We start from the raw sequence: 17,139 nt of genomic DNA, 5'->3' as shown, positions 1-17,139 counted from the left end.
ATGATGGAATAAGTCAAGACCTTGATAGGCGATAATAATGACACAAACATAAGTGAATCAAGTTTGTGTAATTGGTAAACTTGTGATAACAAAACTAAAGAATAGATTCAGAGAAAATTTGGGCAGAAAAATGAGGCAATAAGAAATCCTACCATTTCAATAGGCAATCCCAAGGTTACTAAGACTAAAAGAATGTAAACAGAGAAATCCCGCTATTTCTAAAGTGGCAAAAATTAAGCATTCCCACCATTTAAAAAAAGACTAACATGGAATACAAACAGAGATATCTCGCTAGTTTTAGAATGATAAAAACAAAGTGTTCCCGATGTTTGAGACTGATAAAGAGAAGACATAGATAGAGTAATCCCGCTACTTCTAGAATGGAAAAAATAAAGCTTTCTTGCCATTTCAGACTGATAAACAAAAGAAATAGACAGAGCAATATCGCTACTTCTAGAATGGAAAAAATAGAGTGTTCCCGTCATTTCAGACTGAGAAAGTGATGAAAATGAGATTTTTGGACTAAATTTTTTGATATTTCTAACGTTTTGGACTTCATTGTTTGACAAAAGATATAAATGACACCAAACACATCAATCACACAAGTAAGCTAAACGTGTTAACAATCATGTACTTCTTGGGATAGTCAAATAATAATACTTGTTGAATCCCCTTGCCCAGGATACTCATTCAATTGGATACATAGAAGCTTGGTAGAACTAGCTCCACTCCACAACACACACTTCTTGGGCATGCCAAGCTTCGAATTTCTAAGGATTCAAAAATCTCAAGAAATTTACTATCTCAAGTTGAAGGGTGCATGAGGGGTTTCTTTGGTATATATGCATGTATCACAACACCCGAGTCAACAAGTAGAAGGTTTTTTTTCCAACTAATAACAATTTGGTTCATAGTGGACGTACTTTCAGGGTAAATTTAGTGGTTGTACATGCAGTGGCTAGCTCACTTAAGAGATATCCCAACCTGTACTCATATGCCAAACAAGCACCAAGGGATTTTGACATTCGTCAAGATCATGAAGGTATTTGCATGTAGATACTGAGGGAAACCATCAACATAACACAACGACACCATTTGATTATGGTTTTCACCAAAATCATGAATATTTATATAGCAGACCAAAAGAGTACTGCTTGGGTCGTTCCCTCTCACCCGACCTTATTGGTTACTTAGGAGGTAGACCCTTCTACCTAAAAAGTAGAAATTGAGTGTCCTTAACAGTTTTCTCTTGCACCTAGGACCACAAGAGAAAGGGGAGAGGATAGTGTATGTTAACAGTAGGACCACTCTACATTTAGAGGCATGCCAAACATAAAAGATAGTTGCTCTTTCCTTTTATAAAATTGTTGTGTGCTACTAATTTAACCCATGAAAACACAATATGAACTTAAAAAGTTTTGAATGAAAAAGTGTTTTCAACAAGGCACCCCTCTTTGGTGGTTCTGCAACAAACGTGTTAAAGATTTAAGAACTTGGGGTCTTCTTATCATCAAACCTGCATCAAATATTAACTAAAAACCAAAAAAATAAAAGCAAATTAGTGGATTAGAAATAATCTAAGAAAAATTCAATTCTAGAAAAAGACAAAAAATTAAACATGGGGAAATCTTGTTATTTCACTGGTAAATAAATGTTTGACAGAAAACACTAAAAACATAGAAACCCTAAACAAGCAATCCATCTATTTTACCTAGCAATCCTGCTATTTCTAATAAGCAAATTTTGATGAAACCCAAAAAATTTATACCTGCAGAAGATGATGGGAATACGTTCTCGTTGTTTCTCCAAGCAATCTCGCCATTTCTTCAATCTATCCTATTGTTTCTGAAATTCAGATTTTCAAAAAATTAAACTTCTGCCGAGGCAAAAGTCCACTTAAATGATCACATTTTTGCCTGCAAGTACTAAAAATCTATCAAAAAACACAATAAAACAACAAAAACTGTGAGATTGGACCCGTGAAGTGAGGTCCCATTGGGCATGCCAGAAATGCATGCAGAGAAATATGAATGTAAACTATTGAAAGGATAAAGTAGGCAATTGACAGACACATATTTCAACTACACTCAAGACTAGGACGTTAAGAAGAAAGAAAATCTAGATAAGCATCATAAAACTAATTAAAGTGCAAGCTCTATTTTCCTCCTTCGATTTGACTGTCCCCTAATTTGATGTGTGCTTGCTATATGGTAGATATTTGATTGTGCTCCATGATAGTGAATGAAAGAGGAAAACAAAGCTAAGATGGGATGCAAAATAATATTCTAAATGGATGTGATTATACAAAAGAGCGAGTGAGCATTTTTGTATTATGAGGGTATGAAAATGAAAGTGAATGCATTTGTGAAGGAAAATGAGGGGTTTAAATAGGCTAGAATGAGAGATGGAGAGGCATGAGATTGAGATGTGTGTCCCTAAAAAGGGAAATTGTCATTGGAAGCAATGTCATGTGTCCTTGAGAACACATGCCCATTTGGGAGTAAGCCACCCAAATTGGAAGGTTCTATTCCAAAAGAGATTGAAAAAGAATGCAATTCTCATGTTTGAGGAAATTTGAGATATTTTCCTAAATTTTTGGGAACTTTCCCCAAATTCAACAATATTTTCTCCAAATTTTAGGAAATTTGGGATATTTACGAAATGTTGAGATATTTTATGATGCAGGAGCATCCTTGATCAATGCGCAATCTTGCATCAACCAAAAATATTTCCTTTCAGTTTTGCTCTTGTTTGGTTCATTGTGTAGTTTTATGTGTTCTTACTAGTTCATACCGGTAGTTGTTTTATTTTCGTGTCTGATCTTATTTTTGGTTGCCAGGCTGGTTCATGTCCTTGATTCCAGATTTTCAATTCATTTGGGTTCTTTTTCGGTCAGTTATTGCTTCTAGTTGACTGTTTCTGGGTTCCAAGACAATTCTTGTGCTTACTGGTTGGTTTTCCTTCATTACCGACGTGATTCTTAGCATGTGGATCTATTTTGGGTCTTGTTCAGTGTTCTTTGGCATGTGGCTGACCTTCCTGCTGAACAACACCTCTTGGTTTTTATTTTCCGGAAAGATTTATTTAATTCTTAGGGCCGACCTAGTTACACGTTTCATTTTCCTGCATTGGTAAATGTAATCTTATGAGGCCGACCCGGATATGTTCCAGTGGGTATAAATATGATGGTATGTAATTATTTGTGGGGTAAGAGGAAGTAGAATGGAGAATAAGGATTGAGATTCACATTTTGTGATCCGGTTGATTCTTAGAGTCCCAGTTGGATTGTATCTGGCTTGAAGCCTGCATGTAACCAGTTAACTACCAGATGTTCTTAGTTGATTATATGATGATAACTAGATGGTTTTCAAAAGTTCTAAAGCAATAATATGATCTGTTTATATAATCTTGTTATGTTTTCTTACTACTTTTGTTGTGTTATTCTTGTTGCACAAGCTTGTCGATTCTCTCTGAGGGTTTTATTGGTTATGGCTGCACCAAGTGGTATCAGAGCTGGTTATGGACTAGCTAGTGGAATAATTGTTTGCAAACATTGAGGAATTCCTTTGGGTGGCTAGATCACCGATTGGAGGTAGTTTTTGTGTGTGTTCAATAGATCGCCAAGGAGAGGCAATTGAAACTGACAGTCAGATCACTGAATTGAGGTTGCTCACTGGAGTGGAAAGGGAGATGCCGCCTAGAAGGACAAACCCCTGGAGGGTAGAGTAGATGATGGAAGACTTCAAGGATGAAGTGAGGAATGAAATCTGAAATGTTTTGGCTGGTTTGTAAAGAAACCTTGAATCTGAGGATGAATATGAAAAAGTTGGTGAAGATCTTGAAGAAGCTAAAGGACCGGAAGATGAAAGAGAGGAAAGATTCCCGAGAGCAGTGACACAAGTGAGTAAAGTTAATAAATTTGAATTTTCTAACTTTTTTGAAACACTGAACACAGAGGATTTGATTGATTGGATCAAAGAATTGGAGGATTAATTCAAGTTTGAGGATGTCAAGGAACCATAGAGAGTTTGGTTGGCACAGACTAAGTTGAAAGGGAATGTTGCCTTATGGTGGAAAGGATTGTAGAAAGACAGAGTGGAGAATGGTGTATTGAAGATCACCCGGTGGAGACAGATGGTTGCAAGATTGAAGGCCAAGTTTATACTGGGAGACTATGAGTTGGAATTGTTTAAGAAGTTGCAGAACATGAAACCGAGAAACATGACTGTAAAGGAATATATTTAGGAATTATACAAGGTGGTGATTAGATCTAGACATAGAGAGATGGACAAAGAAAAGGTGGTGAAGTACATAAATGGGCTTGCTTTTAATATTCAGGATGAGATGAGTATGTTAAGGGTTTCCACAGCTGAGGAAGCTTACCAGTATGCTTTGAAGGCCGAGGAGAAGATGAGAAGAAGACAAACAAATAAAGAGAAGGAGAAATTAAAAAGTCAAATGAGTGATAGTATGAAGAAACTGGTTGAGGAAGATGAATCGAAATCTAAGTGGAGTAAAGAACCAGAATAGAAAATGCAGAGGAAAGCTAGTAGAAGTACCGATAGAGAATTTCCTGGCAAATGTTACAAGTTTGGAGAAAATGGACATAGATTCTATGAATGGAAGTAGGGAATGGCAAGAAATTGTGTGGAAAACGAGGAATCAGAAGGTGAAGGTATCGGATTTGACTATTCACTGGAGAAAGGAGAATCTCTTATGTTTAGAAGAAAGGATACTGGATCTACTAAGAGGAAGAGTCTTTTCTGGACTGTGTGTAAATAAGGTGGTAAGTGTTGCAAGGTTATTGTAGATAGTGGAAGTACTAACAATTTGGTATCTAAGGAGATGGTCGTGAAGTTTGGATTAAAGAGGCTTGAGCATACTTGTCCTTATGAGGTAAGTTGGTTACAAGATGATCAAAAGATAGAGATAAGGGAGTAGTGTTTGGTGAGTTTCAATATTGGGCCTTTCAGGGATGAGGTTTTGTGTGATGTTGTATCTATGAGTACTTTTCATGTCTTGTTTGGAAAATCTTGGCAGTTTGATAGAGGAGCTATTTATGACTGTAGAAGAAACCTAGTCACTATTGAGAAGGATGGGCAGAAGTTCACATTGATTTCTTGGAAGGAGAAAGAGAAGGAGGTGAGGAGTTTGAGTCTTGAGAAAAGTTGCAGTACTGAGAAACCAGCTGTAGAGGTTATACCGGAAGGTTTGAAGAAATATCTGATAGAACCCATTGGAGAGGTTATATCAGGGGGTGACATGAGTTTGCAGAAGGATTCGACAGATGAGCCTGATGGACAGATGGAACCAGATGACCACAAGCTTATGGTGACAAATCGGATGAAGTCCCGTGGCATAAACAAATCAGAGTTGTAGAAGAAAGAGAACAGTAAACACAGACAATGTGCAGATCTGAAGCAAAAGAAGAGAAACAAAGACAGTCATAAGTTAGAGAAGCTGGTTGAGGCAGCAGAGGAGCTAAAGCAGAGGTTGGAAGGTAAAGAATATGTTTGGATCAGAAATGAGCATGGGGTCTTTATTCCAAATCCTTTTAGATGTTCATGAGTTGCCTCTCATGGAACATAATTTTCTACTTGGGTTATCTGATGCAGGAGCATCCCTAGTCGATGAGCAATCTTGCATCAACCAAAAATATTTCCTTTCAATTTTGTTCTTGTTTAGTTCATTATACAATTTTCTGTGTTCTTATGAGTTGGTACCGGTAGTTGCTTTCTTTTCATGGAAAATCTTATTTTCGGTTGCTAGGCTGGTTCATGTGCTTGATTCCAAATTTTTAGTTCACTTGGGTTATTTTCTGGTCAGTTATCACTTTCAGTTGACTGTTTTTGGGTTCTAGGACAATTCTTGTTCTTACTGGTTGGTTTTCCTTCATTACCAACGCGATTCTTGGCATGTGGATCTATTTTGGGTCTTGTCCGATGTTCTTTGGCATATGGCTGACCTTCTTGCTGAACTGCACCTCTTGGTTGTTATTTTACAGAGAGATTTGTTTAATTCCTAGGGCCGACCTAGTTACACATTTCATTTTCCTACATCAGTAAATGTAATATTATGAGGTTGACCCAGATTGCTTACTGGTTGGTTTTCCTTCATTACCAATGCGATTCTTGGCATGTGGATCTATTTTGGGTCTTGTCCGATGTTCTTTGGCATGTGGCTAACATACCTGCTAAACTGCACTTCTTGGTTGTTATTTTCCGGAGTGATTTTTTTAATTCTTAGGGCCGACCTAGTTACATGTTTCATTTTCCTGCATTGGTAAATGTAATCTTATGAGGCTAACCCAGATATGTTTCGGTGGGTATAAATATGATATCATGTAATCATTTGTGGGGGTAGAGGAAGTAGAATTGAGAATAAGGATTGAGATTCATGTTTCATGATCTGGTTGATTCTTAGACTCCTGATTGGATTGTATCTGGCTTGAAGCCTGCATGTAACCAGTTAACAATCGGATGTTCTCAGATGATTATATGATGATAACCGGATGGTTGTCAGAAGTTTTAAAGCAATAATATGATATGTTTATGTAATCTTGTTATGTTTTTTTGTTGCTTTTGCTGTGTTACTCTTGCTGCATATGCTAGTTGATTCTCTCTGAGGGTTTTACCGGTTATGGTTGCACCATTTTGGGAATGTGCACACATATGGTGAGGGATAATGGTGTTAGCAAGAGACACTATACCAGTAGAGATTAGTGCATGAGGAACATTTTGGGGTTGTCATTGATGGAAACTCAGATCAAATATCACATTTAGTATATGCTGAATTTTTTTACCAAAAGTTTAATATCCATTTTGCTCAAGTCTGGAAGGTGGAATACGATATGTGGTAGAGTATGAGTATATTGAGAAAAACTCAATTTTGGTTGCATAGTTTTGGTTGCGGTGAAAGAGTCAAGTGATTGGATGTTCGAGACAACTTAATTCACAATCCTAGTCTTTGATATTGATTCTCATGCAAGATTGAAGATCCGATATCCAGTATTTCAAGAAGAACTGGGTTATTTTGCTGTAGCATGTTATGCAAAATCTTTGGGATGATTTCATGATTAGTTTTGAGTTCAAGGTGTTCAAGACAACATGTGTGAAGGATATTATCAATTTTTTTAGCTCTGCATATGGATTTGTAATCAGATTGAGCCGACTTCTTGTTACACATTTCATGTTGTGTGTTATACGGTTTTTGGGTTGACATGGATTGATTTAATTTGATGGTGTGGATATATTAGACCGATCTATTTGAGTATTTTGGAGATAGATGTGTGTGTGTGAAAATTCTATGAGAGTCTGAGCATAGTTTCACGTGCGCTATCTTTGATTTTGTGCTCCAGTGTATGACAAAGAAACAAAACATAGCAGTTTGTCAAAACAGTGGATTACAGTCACTTTGTGCTTAACCAGAACTATATTTTGGCATTTGTAGATGTTATTCATTAGTTCAAACATTCTTGTTATCATTTGTAGGATAGTGAGTCCTCTAGGGTTGTATCCCTCTTTTGTGTTTGAGCAGTGAGCTCTAGGCAATGTGCCTGAATGCATGTGCATTCCCCTCTTGTAGTATTATTATACTCCTAATCATAGTGTTATAATATTGTGGATCTCAATCCCATTGTGGTTTTTCCCTTTCTGGGTTTACACATAAAAATTTTGGTGTTATGGTTTTGTGCTTGTTTACATTTAGTTTTTATGCTTTGCTTTTATTCATTTGCATCGGTGGTTTAAGAATCAGTTTAAAAAAGTTGTTAATTGTGGAATAATGATTCACCCCCCTCTTAGTGTTCATTGATTAGAACAATTGGTATCAAAGCTCAGTTCCTCTGAGGAAGCCTAAAAACTTGAGGAATATTCTGGAGAGTGAATCAATGGACTCTGGTTTGTAGAAACAACTTATTGTGGCACTTGAAGACCTAGATACAACAAGGAAAGAGGCAAGTAGCCCAAGAATAAATATGAGTGATGCTGAATATTTCATTGAGTCATTGAAAGAACAAGTGAAGAAATCCATAGAGAAGAGAAAGGATCTGATGGAAAAAATCAAGGAGAAAGAAGAGAAAAGCATTGATGATCAAGTTATGAAAGACAAGACAGATGAATGTGTGAAAAACTTGCTAGAGATAATGTAGTCCTGAAGAGTGAAATGCAATCTATTGTGATGAAGTTGATAAAGGAGATTGAATTTAGGAAGAAGAATGAATAAATTTTCACTCACTCATTGAAGGATAGATTTGATAAATGTTGTATACTTAATCCCGAAAATGACCTATTGAAGCTTGAATTGATACAATCCTGGAATAATAAGCAAGACCTTGAAAGGCAGATTATAATTCTGAGAGATGTACTTACCACTGCTAATGAGTACAAAGAAAAATTCAATGCTAGATCAACCAAGCTCAATGAAATGCTACAAAGTCAGAAGAATAAAGGTAATATGGAAGGAATTGGATTTGATAAAGGAGAAAGCTTCCGATCTAGTCAAAGCAATTATCAGAAGAACAAGAGATCTTCAGTAAGACAACCTAATGCTTATAAATTCAATGGGAAATGTTTTGTTTGCAATAAATATGGTCATAAGTCACTTGAATGCAAGAGTATGGTAAATAGGAGAAATATAAGATGCTATTCTTGTGGAATATTTGGACATATTTCTAACCAATACAGATCAAGGGGAAATCAAGGTAATTCTAGGCCTAATCAGAGAAACAACATTGTTTGTTATGCTTGCAACAAATCTAGTCATATTGCAAAATTTTATAGAAGCAAGAATGCTTTGGAAGACAAGAACAAAGAAAATGAAAAGGGCAAAGTGAAGGTTGAAGAGATCAAAGATCAGCACAAGAAGATGTGGGTTAAAAAGGAAGATTAAAATGCAGTAAATGGGTCCACAACTGATTTCGGTATTGGAACCTCATCCGGTAACTAAGGCATTTGTCCTTAGGGGGAAGCATTTCATGCAAATCCTTAAAAACCCCTTCCCGAGATCTGTAACTGGCTCCCAAAGGTTGTAGATGACTGTAGATGGTTGAGGAGACGATACTGAGAGATATCCAAAAGATTTCATGCTGATTTGATGCTCTGGTACAATATTCATGAGATTTAGAGCATTCGGAAAACTTTAGGGTTGAGAATTTATTGCACCTTAAAGTTAGGTATTTGGAAGATAAAAAGGCATTTTAACTTTCATTTCTCACATTGCATTTGAAGCAAAAAAGGAGAGTGTGCTGAAGAAGATTGTGCAACTAAACTAGAGCTTGAAAGGATTCCACAAATATTTCTTGCATCCGGTTAAAGACAAAAAGGTATTTTGTGAGTTCAAGATATTTTTTCATAACCTAGTATTTGATAATGGCATCATCTGGTGTGGTGACTCCATTGGTTGTCAAAATAACTGATAGGGCAAGGCCCAGGTTTAAGAAGAATCTATACAAATTAATGGAAGATGATCCGAATGGAGCATTTTCATCTATTCCGTATGGGATATTGCATGTTGAAGATATTATGGAATATATCCATTGCAATATTGAGGAGCTTGGGAATTCTGAAGTGATAACTCTGTACACCAAGCACATGATGGATGGTATGGGAAACCTTAAACCTAATTTCAAATCTCTGAAGGACAAGGCTTTCATTCAGTTTGTGAACTTTCTGATTTTTGATGAACCCGAATGGGTTAGGTACATTCTGAGTAGGGTCCATGAAGAATTATTATGGCTTGATAAACTATACAAGATCACCAAGAAAGGAATCCAAGATGTGACATGCTTAAATGCAACTAGTGAAGTTCCCAGTCTAAGAAATGTGAAGAATGAGATAGTGATAGATGTAACCAGTTCCCAACATGATATTAGATTGATGACAATCAGTAACATAGTTGAATATGATGTTATATTTGCATCCATGGTGATGGGGTGCAAGATCTATCAATCTAGTAGAGGAAACTCGGTCTCTAGTATGGAAATTTATGCATCTTATCAAATTCTCAAAGAGGACAAGCTATATGATATGTGTGGAGTACTTCCAAGTAAAATAATGAGTAATCTAAAGAAGGACAAGAAGCATGTTTTTAAGTTTGGTACTTTGATTATCTATTTAGCCTTCTATTTCATGAGAGAGATCCTTGATGTAGGAGAAGTACAATGGGCATATGAAAAACTGGTGGTAGTACAGACCAAGGAAGCCTTACAAGGATTAGGAGATGCTCAAGTACAAAAATCTATCCTATGGGGTTACTTCAAATCCTTCCAAGGCATGATGCAGAGTAGGGAAAGGATCCCAAAAGAGACTGTAGAGAAGTATGAGGAATCCATATGATTCTTGGTGGAAATTGACCAATGCCTAATGGAAGCCATTGAACCAAGGACAGTGTGGATCATGCCCATGGGGTATGAAGTTGATGCAAATACTCTTGATGCATGTGCATAACATCTTTTGAGTAAGATGGTGGATGAAAAAGAAGAAAGATTTGGGATGTACACAGAGAAAAGTTTGAGCTTGCACTCTCAATTCACCAAGCCTATAATGTAGAGGAGATCGAGGAAAGAAGTAGAGAAGCTTGATGAAGACATGTGAATTACAAAGGAAGCAGTCTGCAGGGCTAGAGAGAAAAATATCTTGAAAGAGGAGGATATGGTCAAACCCAAGAAGACTAAATAGGTTACTCCTCCTAAGCCAAGGAAAACAAGGTCAACACCTTCTTTCAATGCTCAAAATCATATCCCTCCACCAAAGCCTCAATCCAAATCATCTGATGGAGAAGAGAAAAGGAAGAAAGGGAAGCTAGAAAGAGTCTATGTGGCAACTACTGTAGAACAAGAGGCTGAATCTGATGAAGCAGTGAGATAACTTAAGTAGACTGCTACTTCTGCGAGGGTAGTCAATAAGCAACCATCCAGTGTAGGTTAGCCAAGCAAGAAGCTGAGAGTTGAAGATGATCAATTCAGAAGACCTTGATCAAGTAAGAAGCCCAAATTTGAGCTTGATGAAGCATAGGAGTCTGGGAAACTTGAAGGTAACTACACCATTGTGCCCCCCCATCACATTAAGTCTGATAGTTGATATAGTAGTAAAGGAAGGGAATTTGAAGCATGTATCTGAATAGTATGAGAATTATGATGAGAATGGTAAAAGAACACTAGAAGAAGTCATTCTAGAATATATGAATGTATATAGTAAAGCCCTGATAGAATTGTCATCATTGATTCCAAAGGGTCTATATGAAATTTTGGATGCCAGAAGGCATATGACTAATCTAGAAGATGGGAGAATAAAAGAGTATGTATTGGTTAATTTGTGCTCTATAATTTCTAAGAGTGAAGTAGATAGACTTCTTAAGATTGCAAAGACTAAATTTAGAAGAAAAACTAGAGTTAATAAGATCATGTTTGGATACGTTGATAAAGTAGTTAAGGAAAAAGAAGCAATTTTGAAGCAAGTTATGGAAGAGGACTAGTATGAGATAAATCCGGTGAAAGTTGACACCCATCTAGAAATGCACATAGGATGATACTTCCATTCCAGATGAGCAAAAAAATGAACAAGCTACAGTTGTAGATGATATTGTTGATAATCAATAGGTTGTAGACTCTAGTGAAGCTAATCAGAACCCTTTGGTAACAACTATTGAATCAGAGAAGGCAGCTGAGGAGGTTGGTGATGAAATAAGAGAGGATGTTGAGAAAGAAGAAGATGTAGAGAAGGTAGATAAGGAGAATGATGGAGACAAGGTTGAACATGTTCTAGAGGCAAGAGACATTGTGGAATTAGACAAGGGCAAGTAGATTATCAACAACACAAATCTCACCAAAGGGCCTATCGATCTTAACTCACTATCTCTTGTCCAAGCACTAAAGCTTGTAGCACTTGCACAGGCCAAAGCTATTGAAGACTTATTGAAGTATCACTTTGAGGATAAAGAGATGATATCTATGGCTATAAGTGTGTTGGATAAAATTTTGCCATCTTTCAAGCAAGATATAGTAGACTCACCCTCTGATAAGTTGAGGAGCATGCTAAAATTAGTGGATTCTCATTTTGTATCTTTAGAGAGAGTTGTCAAAGGTTAGGTTCTTATCCAATTCAATGCTATGTGGTTAAGGACGATTTTGAAAATGGTTGAAGGTGATAGTGCTAGTTTGATTTTTGGTATGAAGTCCATTCAAGAGGCACTGGACAAAGGAAGTAAAATCTACAAGTATGTCTTCTTTTGCCAAAGTTCACTATTGAGCTTGATAAGAAGATCAAAGAATGTGAAGGTCAATTGATCGATATATCTTAATCTTATGCACCCAAATCATTTTTTTCCATTAATTATGAAGCTCAGGTGATAGCTCTACTTGATAAAATCAAGAGCCAGGATTAGGAATAGAAAGAGTAGTTGGTAGAGTGGGTGAACTAAGGAACTTAATCACTCCCTGATTGGATACTTTTCTTAGCAGTCAGCAGGATGCTATGAATGCTCTGAATAAGAATATTCCTTCAGATCTTAGAGGAGCAGAGATGCATGCCTATTTGTTTAGTACTATTATAAACATTTTGAAGAATCTTAAGAAAGGTTGGGATGATCACCTGCAATCCCCGAAGACCATTTTTGCAAACATTTTTAAATTCTTGTACGTTGTTACCCTTGTACATAAATTTTGGCAAATACCTACCTTTGCCATTCATGTCAAAGGGAGAGAGAGAGAGAGGATGAAAAATGGTGTATATTCTTAGGGGGAGCTTGTTAAGTTGTTGAGTTGTTATAGTTTTGAAGTTTTGTAGTGTATGTTAGTTTTGGTCTAACAATGTCATTTTTCATCAAGTGTTGCCATCAATGCCAAAGGGGGAGATTGTTTGCAATAGACATTGAACCAGTAGAGATTAGTGCATGAGGAATGTTTCGAGGTTGTCTTTGATGGAAAATCAGATTAGATATCACATCTGGTATATGTTGAATTGTTCTACCAAAAGTTTGGTATCCATTTTGCCTAAGTCTGGAAGGTGGAATACAATATGTGACAAAGTATGAGTATATTGAGAAGAACTCAATTTTGATTGCATAGTTTTGGTTACGGTGAAAGAATTAAGTGATTGGATGTTTGAGACAACTTAATCCACAATTATAGTCTTTGGTATTGATTATTCTGCAAGATTGAAGATCCTGTATCCGATATTTCAGGAAGAACAAGGTTATTTTGGTGTAGTGCATTATATGAAATCTTTGGGATGATTTTGTGATTGGTTTTGAGTTTGAGGTGGTCGAGTTGACATGTGTGAAGAATATTATCAATTTTTTTAGGTTTGCATATGTATTTGTAATCAGATTGAGTCGACTTCTTATTACATGTTTCATGTTGCATGTTATGCAGTTTTTGGGCCGACATGGAATTGATTTAATTTGATGGTTTAGATATATTAGATCAATCTATTTATTTATTGTGGAGATATATATGTGTGTGTGTAAATATTGTATGAGTGTCTAAGCCTAGTTTCATGTGAACTATCTTTGATTTTGTGCTTTGGTGTATGACAGAGCAGTAGAATATAGCAGTTTGTCAGAACAGTGGATGACAACCACTTTGCGCTTAATTGAAACTGCATTTTGACATTTTTAGATGCTATTCATTAGTTCATAAATTCTTGTTATCATTTTTAATCATTTGTAGGACAATGAGTCCTCCGGGGTTGTAGCCCTCTTTTGTATTTGAGTAGTGGGCTCTAGGCAGTGTGCCTGAATGCATGTGCATTCCCCTCTTGTAATATAATTATACTCCTCATCATAATATTATAATATTGTGGGTCTCAATCCCACCATGGTTTTTCCCTTTCTAGGTTTCCATGTAAAAATTCGGGTGCTATGGTTTTGTGCTTGTTTACATTTAGTTTTTGTACTTTGCTTTTATTCATTTGCATCCGGTGGTTTAAGAATTAGTTTAAGAAAGTTGTTAATTATAGAACACTGATTTACCCCCCCTCTTAGTGTTGGCAAATGCACACTCCAATGAGAAATTGTAGGTGATTGAAGGTATTGTCATTGATGGCAACCTTACAATCATGTGATACCGACAGGCAGACACAGGCACCGGCACCGACAAACTCTACACCAGCATACAAATCACCGGCACCGAAAAAGAAGATTACCGACACCCTGGCCGACAAAATTTTTGTATAAATGTATTTTGTAATTAATTGTAAAATCTTTTGAAAGCCGACATGGCAGATTGTAACATGACTCATATATGTATGAGATCATCGTAGATCATTTTAGGAGATAGAGATATGAAAGGATTAATGCAGACCTAATATGTGAATTGTAAGGAAAATATAGGATAAGGGTTTATGTATGTAGTAGAGCTTAAATCGGTACTGAATCTATCATAGTAGATGCTGATCTGAAGTAGTACAAGACATTGGATTTGTATAATCCAATTTTTGTAAGTCAGTGAGACTTCATTTTGTATCTAAGCAGTGAGCTCTAGGCACTTGGCCTTCCTGCATGTGCAGGTCCCTATTGTAAACAATAATATTCCCTTATTGGCCAGTAAGCAAATATTGTGGGTCACAAATCCCACTGAGGTTTTTCCCATGCCGAGTTTCCTCGTTAAAATATTGTGTGTTATGGTGTGCTTTTCATGTTGTGGTTGTTGTTCTTATTTGCTGCATTATTTTTGGTTTACCGGTACACAATTTTAATATGCTTTTCATGTTATAAGTTAAGAAAATTCTTTTACCAGTCAGATACTGATTCACCCCCCCTCTCAGTATCTCTGGGAATCCTAACAATTGGTATCAGAGCCTGGTCCTCTATTTTCAAAAGCCTAACAACTTGAGGAAGATCTTGACACCGCTAGAGATGGAAAACTTGAGAAAGCAATTGGAAACAACTCTTTCAGACTATGATTCAGAAAAGGTGAAGAATATCAAACTTGAAGATGATCTGAAGGCTGCATAGGATATCATTCAAGGAATGCAAAATAATTTCACTATTGCAAGGAATAAGAGAAGAGAACTTTGTGAAAAGATGCAGAATGACAATGATGAAAAGGAAACTCTCAATGATTTGGTAAACAAGCTGAGATAAGAAATCAGTACAACAAAGAATGAGATGCAAGATATGACTATGAGATTTTGTAAAGAAATTGAAGATAGAAAGAAGAATAAAGATGACTTGGTTAGAAGACTGAATGATTCTAGAAATGAAAACACAAGACTTAGTCATGAAAATGATATACTAAAGATAGATTTGATGCATACACAAAATGACACAAATGAACTCATGAGATAGAAAGGAATTTTGGAGAGAGAACTGGCTCCTACAAATCAACACAAAGAAAAATTCAAGAAAAGTTCAGAAGAACTTGTTGACATACTAGAGAATCAGAAACCTAATGGTGATACAAATGGCCTTGGCTTTGAAGTTTGTGAAAGCTTTGGTACTGCAAACAATCATGATCATAGAAAACCGGTAAGACAACCTAATTCTTACAAATTTAATGGGAAATGCTTTAACTGTAACAAGTATGGTCATAGAGAAAATCAGTGTAGATCTAGAAAATATCAGAACACTAATACACCCACCAGTCAATATTCTAAATGCAACAAAGTTGGTCATAATTCAGAAAATTGCAGAATGAATGTAAGATGTTATGTTTGTGGAAGATTTGGACACTTATCTAATGAATGCAGAACACAAACCAACATAGGTTATGGGAAAGCTATTCAGAAAAACAATGTGACTTGTTATGCTTGTAACAAGATTGGGCATATTGCAAGATTTTGTAGAAGTAAGGCATCACCAACAAATAACAAAGGTCCTAGCTTGAAAAAGGTAACGAAAAAGTTGAAGAGGTAAAGAAAGAATTCTCAAAACAATGGATCAGAAAGTCGGATTAGAATGTTGATGGGAATACCCCTCCACCGGCAGAATGGAGTAACACTCCACTGGCATGAGACTCTTCATCTAACTAAAGGAAAATCCTTTGGGGGTTTAGCAACAAATTTAAAAACATGCTAATATACCCTCGGTTGATGGTGAGAAGTTGAATTACTTTTTTACTGGTAGATGAGTTAAGTTGTGACTTAACCGACAAGCATTAAATGTGGTAGTTGGAGAAAATAACATTATAAAACAAGTATTTTGGCTCCTCTTTCATTCACCAAGCATTCAAATCTTCGAGAGCACGAAAATTCCCGAGCGAAGGCATCCTTAGCGAAAAAGTGAAGCAATTCATCCAAGCACTCATCCCTAAGGCAGATTGAGGTATTTATAATCATGACATCCTCCTCTACACTTGAATTTATTGCAAACCCTACTGTAATTGAAGTTATCAAGCACCCTAGACCCGTATTGTGACGAAAGATGATACCATAGGTGCATTTTCAAAAATATCTAAGGGAGTAGTATATACTAAAGATCCTAGGATATGCATACATTGTCATATAGAGGAATTAGGAGATGATGAAATCAAGAACATGTATCGGACTGTGATTTGTGATAAAAATGGCAATATCAAACCGAAACACCAGGTAGTAGAAACCCTAGGTTTTATGGATATTCTTAGCATTCCTGATTTTCTTGAAGATGTGATAAGAATAGTCCTAAGCAAATTCCATGGTGAATTCTTTTGGTTGGATTCAATTCATAAGAACACCAAAGAAGCGGTTAAGGTAGTAACATGGTTACCTTCCATTGGTAGCAGACCTAACAGAACTAAAAGGGTCTCCAATGACATAGTAATGGACCTAACCGGTGCAACATTTGACAAAAGGTCTCTAAGGGTAAATGATGTGAAGGATACCAATGTCAGATTTGTCAGTACGATTTTAGGTTACAAAGATACGCATGCAAATAGGTTAAACTCAATATCGAGCCTATGTATTAAAGTGCATATGACATGGTTAATGATAATGCTAGAATAGATGTATGTGAATGGCTCAAAGATGAATTAATAGACAATCTGAAGAAGATCAAAGGGGATAAGAAAGGAACCTTTAGCTTTGGAAATGTGCTTATATGTTTAATGATGTACATTACTAAGCAAGTATCCGATATTGGTAGAAAAGACTTTGGCTTTGATATACCGGTAGGAAAGCAACTATTGGATCTATTAAACAACATGGGAGAAGACAGAGAGAAAAA

Source organism: Cryptomeria japonica, chromosome 5 (assembly GCF_030272615.1).
Source record: "Cryptomeria japonica chromosome 5, Sugi_1.0, whole genome shotgun sequence".
In the NCBI taxonomy this organism is placed as follows: domain Eukaryota; kingdom Viridiplantae; phylum Streptophyta; class Pinopsida; order Cupressales; family Cupressaceae; genus Cryptomeria; species Cryptomeria japonica.
The sequence above is the reverse complement of the archived record's forward strand: the minus strand, read 5'-3'. Positions refer to the sequence as shown.